Consider the following 6,000-nt stretch of genomic DNA (forward strand, 5'->3'; position numbering starts at 1 on the left):
CTCTTTGTGATGGTTTGTCAGATTGTGAAGCATTTTTTCCATTTGTTACTAATTCGTTCATTTAATAAATTTTTATTGTTACTGTTGTGTTTCATTATAGGAAACTGAAGTCCAGAGTGCTTAGGCTATATACTCAAAGTCACAACTTTGTGACAGTAATAGAACAGATATCTCCTGACTCAAATTCCAGTGAGTTTTACCCTATTTGGGATGTGTTCTTTGTTTTCATTGACAGCATTGGTAAGTTTAGACTAGTTACGAGTATCGTGGTTATGGATTTACTTAGATTTACCTTTTTTTTTTTTTTTTTTTGCGGTACTTGGGCCTCTCACTGCTGCGGCCTCTCCCGTTGCGGAGCACAGGCTCCGGACGCGCAGGCTCAGCGGCCATGGCTCACAGGCCCAGCCACTCCGCGGCATGTGGGATCCTCCCGGACCGGGGCACGAACCCGTGTCCCCTGCATCGGCAGGCAGACCGTCAACCGCTGCGCCACCAGGGAAGCCCTAGATTGGCTTTTATCTTCTTATTTTGTTCATTCTGTCCACCCTGTTTTTTGTTTTTGTTTTTTGGCCGTGCCTCGCAGCTTACAGGATCTTAGTTCCCCGACCAGGGATCGAACACATTCCCCCTGCAGTGGAAGCGTGGAGTCTTAACCACTGGACTGCCAGGGAAGTCCTACCCTGTTTTTTTCTATGTTGCCTTCCCCTTCCTTTCTTGCCTACTAATGGTTAATGGTTTTGTTGTCCCTGCCTTTCCTCCCTTTCTGTTGGTTATGAAGCTGTAACACTTCCTTTCTTCCTTCCTTCCATTTTAACACGAATCGTCTGAAATTGATCAGCCTCTCTCCTCTTCCAGAACGACACTATAGAATGCTTTCTAGTCCAATCCCTCATCCTCTCAACTGTTGACCATATTTTTGTCCCACGTCATTTTCACACTTACACACAAGTTTTGTTCTGTTGATGCTTGTTTAGATTTAACCATATATCGACTGATTTCTTTGCTCACCACTCTTTCTTGGCTTTTATTCCTTCCATCTGCATTTAGTTTTCTTCTTCTTGAAGTACTTCTTTTAATAGTCTTTTAGTGGGATAGGTGGTAAAGTCTTTGTCTCTGCCTAAAATGTTATTTACCCTCATTCTGGAATTATTAACAAACCAGAAACTGAAGTACTGATTGACTTTCTCTCAGAATTTTGGAACTATTCCATTGGCCTCTTGATGGGAGAGCATGAGTCTTGGAGATACAGATAAGCATGGTTCGGATAGATGTTAAACATAGTACAGGGATCCTGGAGCAAGGGTATGACCAGTGAGAAGTAGACCTGGAAAGGTGCTTGGAGTCAGGTCAGCAGGATTAACCTGGTTCGATAGAAAGAGGGGGGCTTTGGCATCAAACAGACGTCAGGCCTGGAGCTGCCCTTCATCTGCTGTCTGACCTTGAGCGATTTTAAACTAGAATAAGTTTGTCACTTCAAGTTTTTTTTAAGTTGTTGGTTTTTTATTTTTTGAAGAATGATCCAACCTATCCCTTTACAGAATCCATATCACGGATGCCCCAACCTTTAGTTAAGGGCTATATTTCATTTCCTTAGAGGCTGGAGATCCCCAAATGAAGGCAGTACGGACAGCAGAGTCTCTGAGCTAGGAGAAAGGAGGAATGCCTCTGCCTGCAGCTTTCCCTTCTCTGCTAGAAATCCAAAGAAACTAAGAGTCAAGCGTAACAGCTGCAACTACTATACAGTTCTTCTGAACAGGATTTTGAGACTGACAGACCGATTATGATCATCTTGCTGGATTTGAAGCTCAGCTCCATCATTTTCTGGCCCTTATGATCTTGATAATCCTTAAACTAAGACTGTGCTTTTCATCTACAAAGAGGGGGTAATGACAGTATCTACCTCACAGCGTTGTTGAAATGATTTCAGGAGACAGTGCATACGAAATCCTGTACACCCAATAATGATGCAATGGGGTATTTGTTAATATTAAACAGATGTATTATTTTGCCTACAAATCATGTTACTCTCTTTGTGTCAGTTCCACATCTTCCGTCACAGAGTGGTAGGTACTATCTTGAGCACAGCTTAGCTTTCAGACCTCACCTAGGTAATAAGTAACCTTGAGAGCCATGTTTTGTTGAATGAGAAAAGGGTTGTTTTGATTCCAGAGCCTTCCTTTACATATTCAAGCAAAGTTTGGAAGTCTGAGCATTTTGTTAAGAGTCAGAGTATAGAGAGACCGGCTCTATGGTATAAAGGTGGTTCCTGTGAGACAGGAAGGGAAGGAGAAAGATGGAATCAAGAAAGGGGATGAGGGCTTCCCTGGTGGCGCAGTGGTTGAGAGTCCGCCTGCCAATGCAAGGGACGCGGGTTGGTGTCCCGGTCCGGGAAGATCCCACATGCCGCAGAGCGGCTGGGCCGTTGGCCGTTGTGAACCATGGCCGTTGAGCCTGCGCGTCCGGAGCCTGTGCTCCGCAACGGGAGAGGCCACAGCAGTGAGAGGCCCGTGTACCGCAAAAAAATAAAAAATAAAAAAAATAAAGGGGATGAGAGAAGAGATAGAGACATTCAGAGGTTGAGACCATGGTGGGGAGGCTTCCTGGTCTGTAAGAGGAGACCTAGTCCACCATGTCTTTGGGATAAGATGTTGGGAAAACCATTAGAAGCTAAGACAGCTTGAGAGGGAATTTGAGACTGCCTAGGCTGAGGTCTGCTTCTCCCTGTCGGCATCCTCCCAGCCTTGCTTTGGTGGGATGGAGGGAAGGGATGGGCTCCAGAAAGCATCCACCTTGTCCCTCTTGTGGCACGGATAAGTTCTTGAGAGACACCATGAATGATGCAGAAGAATTAACAGCTGAGAATTAAGTCACCGTGACTGTCCAGGGTTTGCCACGCATGGGCACTCCTGTACGGAGTGCCACGGCAGGGGCTGCACTGCAGACAGCCCAGATCTGCGGCAGGAAGAGCTGAGCCTCACAAGTACCAGTGCGAGGCCAGCAGGGAAAGCTGGTCAGCAAAGGACGCTTGCCAGGTTTGCTGGGAGCAACTGTCCTCAAAAAGTTTCTCAGAGGACAGACCATCTCTGACATCAGTGGTGGATGAAGACAGAAGTCTGTGCCCAAAAATGAGATGAGAAAAGCTACTCCTCAACCGGGGTCAGCAGGAGGCAGCAGAGGGCAACAGATTACGGGCACCTCTCCTGGCTGACGGGGACAACTAAAGGTGCCTTCTAGACCCATCCTGGGAGGCGAGGAGGAACAGAGAGGGGAAGAGCGCCCCAACGCTGAGTTTGAATTGACTGAATATTTACCTGAGTCTAATTCTTTTAAAATTTATTTTATTTTTATTTATTTATTTATATTTATTTTTTCTTTGCGGTACGCGGGCCTCTCACTGTTATGGCCTCTCCCGTTGCAGAGCACAGGCTCCGGACGCGCAGACTCAGCGGCCATGGCTCACGGGCCCAGCCGCTCCGTGGCATGTGGGATCTTCCCAGACCGGGGCACGAACCCATGTCCCCTGCATCGGCAGGCAGACTCTCAACCACTGCGCCACCAGGGAAGCCCATATTTATTTTATTTTTGGCTGCGTTGGATCTTCGTTGCTGCGCGCTGGCTTTTCTCTAGTTGCGGCGAGTGGGGGCTACTCTTCGTTGCAGTGCACGGGCTTCTCATTGTGGTAGCTTCTCTTGTTGCAGAGCACGGGCTCTAGGCACGCTGGCTTCAGTAGTTGTGGCGCGCTGGCTTCAGTAGTTGTGGCGCGCTGGCTTCAGTAGTTGTGGCTCGCAGGTTCTAGACCGCAGGCTCAGTAGTTGTGGTGCACGGGCTTAGCTGCTCCGCAGCATGGGGGATCTTCCTGGACCAGGGCTTGAACCCATGTGCCCAGCATTGGCAGGCGGATTCTCAACCACTATGCCACCGGGGAAGCCCCCCGAGTCTAATTTTAAACAGGAAGAAACAACCCAGGAATCCTTTTCTACATATCTGCACCATTTTTTGTTCGCCTACTTTTACTTTATTTTTTAACCTGTTTTTCTCTTTTAAACTTTTTGTAAAAATCCCTTTATTTAAAAGTTCTTTCCAGTCATCCTCTTTTGGATTTAGAGTTTTATTTTACAAGCTTCGAGAGCCTTGAACCAACCCTTCTGCATATTTCCAAACATTTGGATGTGTATGACATTTTAATAGTAAAATGATCCTTTGTCAGTGTCTTCATTAAAAAAAATCCTATATTCATAAACTCTTCTTTTGTTGGCAGTTTTATTTCTAAAGCTAATCATTAATATTGCTTGCCTTAATAAGAAATGATGTGTTTGAATTTCCTAAGTTTCATTTTCTATTTTGCGCGAAGCCATCAAATTCATCGTACCTCTAATGAAGCAAATCTGAAAAGAATCAAATGTGAAAATATAACTATAAATAGAAGCATAGTTAATAGTTCCCAATCATTTGCCTCTACCAGAAATATTAGTGCAGTATGATTATTGGCTATAACTCACATATTCAGATAATCCTAGTATTTTCACTTTTTATTCCATGGAAATGTGGCTTTCCTTTTGACCTTACTGTTTGAGTTGGATTTCTACCTTCACTCATAGGTTCCAGTTAGCTTTGCTTTGGCCCATGGCCTCAGCCCTATAACTCCTAACAAATTACAGTCGTTTTAAAATATGTCTACAAATTCTTAGATGTTCTCTTTTCAAAAGGAAGAGCCCAATTCCCTCCCCTGCATTCCTGACTCACTTCTAATGAATAGAACATGGTGGAAGTGACAAAGTGTGACGTCTGAGATGAGGTCATACAAGGCTTTGTGGCTTGCGTTTACTCTCCAGAGCCGCTCACCCGGGGGAAGCCAACCATCATGTCACGAGGACACTCAAGCAGCACAGAGAGGTCTGCATGGCGAGGAAGCACCAGCTCACCAGCTGTGTGACGGAACCACCCGCAAAGTGGGTCCTCCCAGCTCCAGTCAAGCCTTCAGATAACTGCGGCTCTGGCTGATATCCTGACTGCAGCCTCATGGGCAGCTGGAGGCAGAACTGCCTAGAACTGTCCACGCCGGAATTCTGGACCTGCAGAAATTGTGAGATAATAAATGTTTACTGTTGCTTTAAGCTGCTGCGTTTAAGGGTAGTTTATTTTGCAATAGGTAACTAATATTAATGCACTGGCTTTCTCACACATATATACCGCTACACATAAAAGGACCAGGAAATAAACGTTGGTGACTTGGCATTCTCATATCATCATTAAGACACCCCTGGATGCCAGTGGTACTGAGGTTAGATCTTAAATCATCATTCTCGGTGAATTGCTCTTTTCTTGGCTTTTGCTGTGACTAAGTATTTTAACTCTGGTGTTTCTAAGTAGCTTGTTTCTAAGTGGCTTATCTGTGGTTGGTATATATGCTTGGTAAAGATTATGCTGATTCAACAAGTGGACTACTCAATTACATGAAGGTGTGGCACGCTAGACTAAGAAAAGACAAACAATAACAAAGAAACCTAAGAACATCTCTATATGATTTGGTTCAGGCAGATAAAGTTGTTATAAACACCAGTGTCTTCTGGTTTTAAAATGTAAATAGTTACCAGCGTTTTAGGTATCGTGAAAGGGTCAAGTTGGTTTGTACTACTCTTCCCCAAACCAAACTGGACCCCTTTCTGAGTTGATCTTCTTTCACAGACTCCAATTCTGACTTACCTTTTTCTTTGTGAAACATTCATTGTTCTATTAATCAGCCTCTCAATGTCTTCACAAATAGGGTCCCACAAAGATTCGAGAGTTCCTTTCTCAGGGACACAATCTGGCAACGAGAAACCTACAATAATCAGCTCAAAGATGGCGGCTGTTGCCAACTGGGCTCAGATTACAGTGACTGAGGCACTCCAAGCAACTTCTCGAGCTACAGTCTTCTAACTGAATGCAATGATACAGGCACCCCTCACAAAGGAGAGAATAACTTGTTTTTCCAAAAATACACAGCGGTGAGTGTGTGTC

The sequence above is a fragment of the Aethalodelphis obliquidens genome, unplaced genomic scaffold (genome assembly GCF_003676395.1).
Source record: "Aethalodelphis obliquidens isolate GAN/ISIS:26980383/991018 unplaced genomic scaffold, ASM367639v1 scaffold34, whole genome shotgun sequence".
NCBI lineage: Eukaryota > Metazoa > Chordata > Mammalia > Artiodactyla > Delphinidae > Aethalodelphis > Aethalodelphis obliquidens.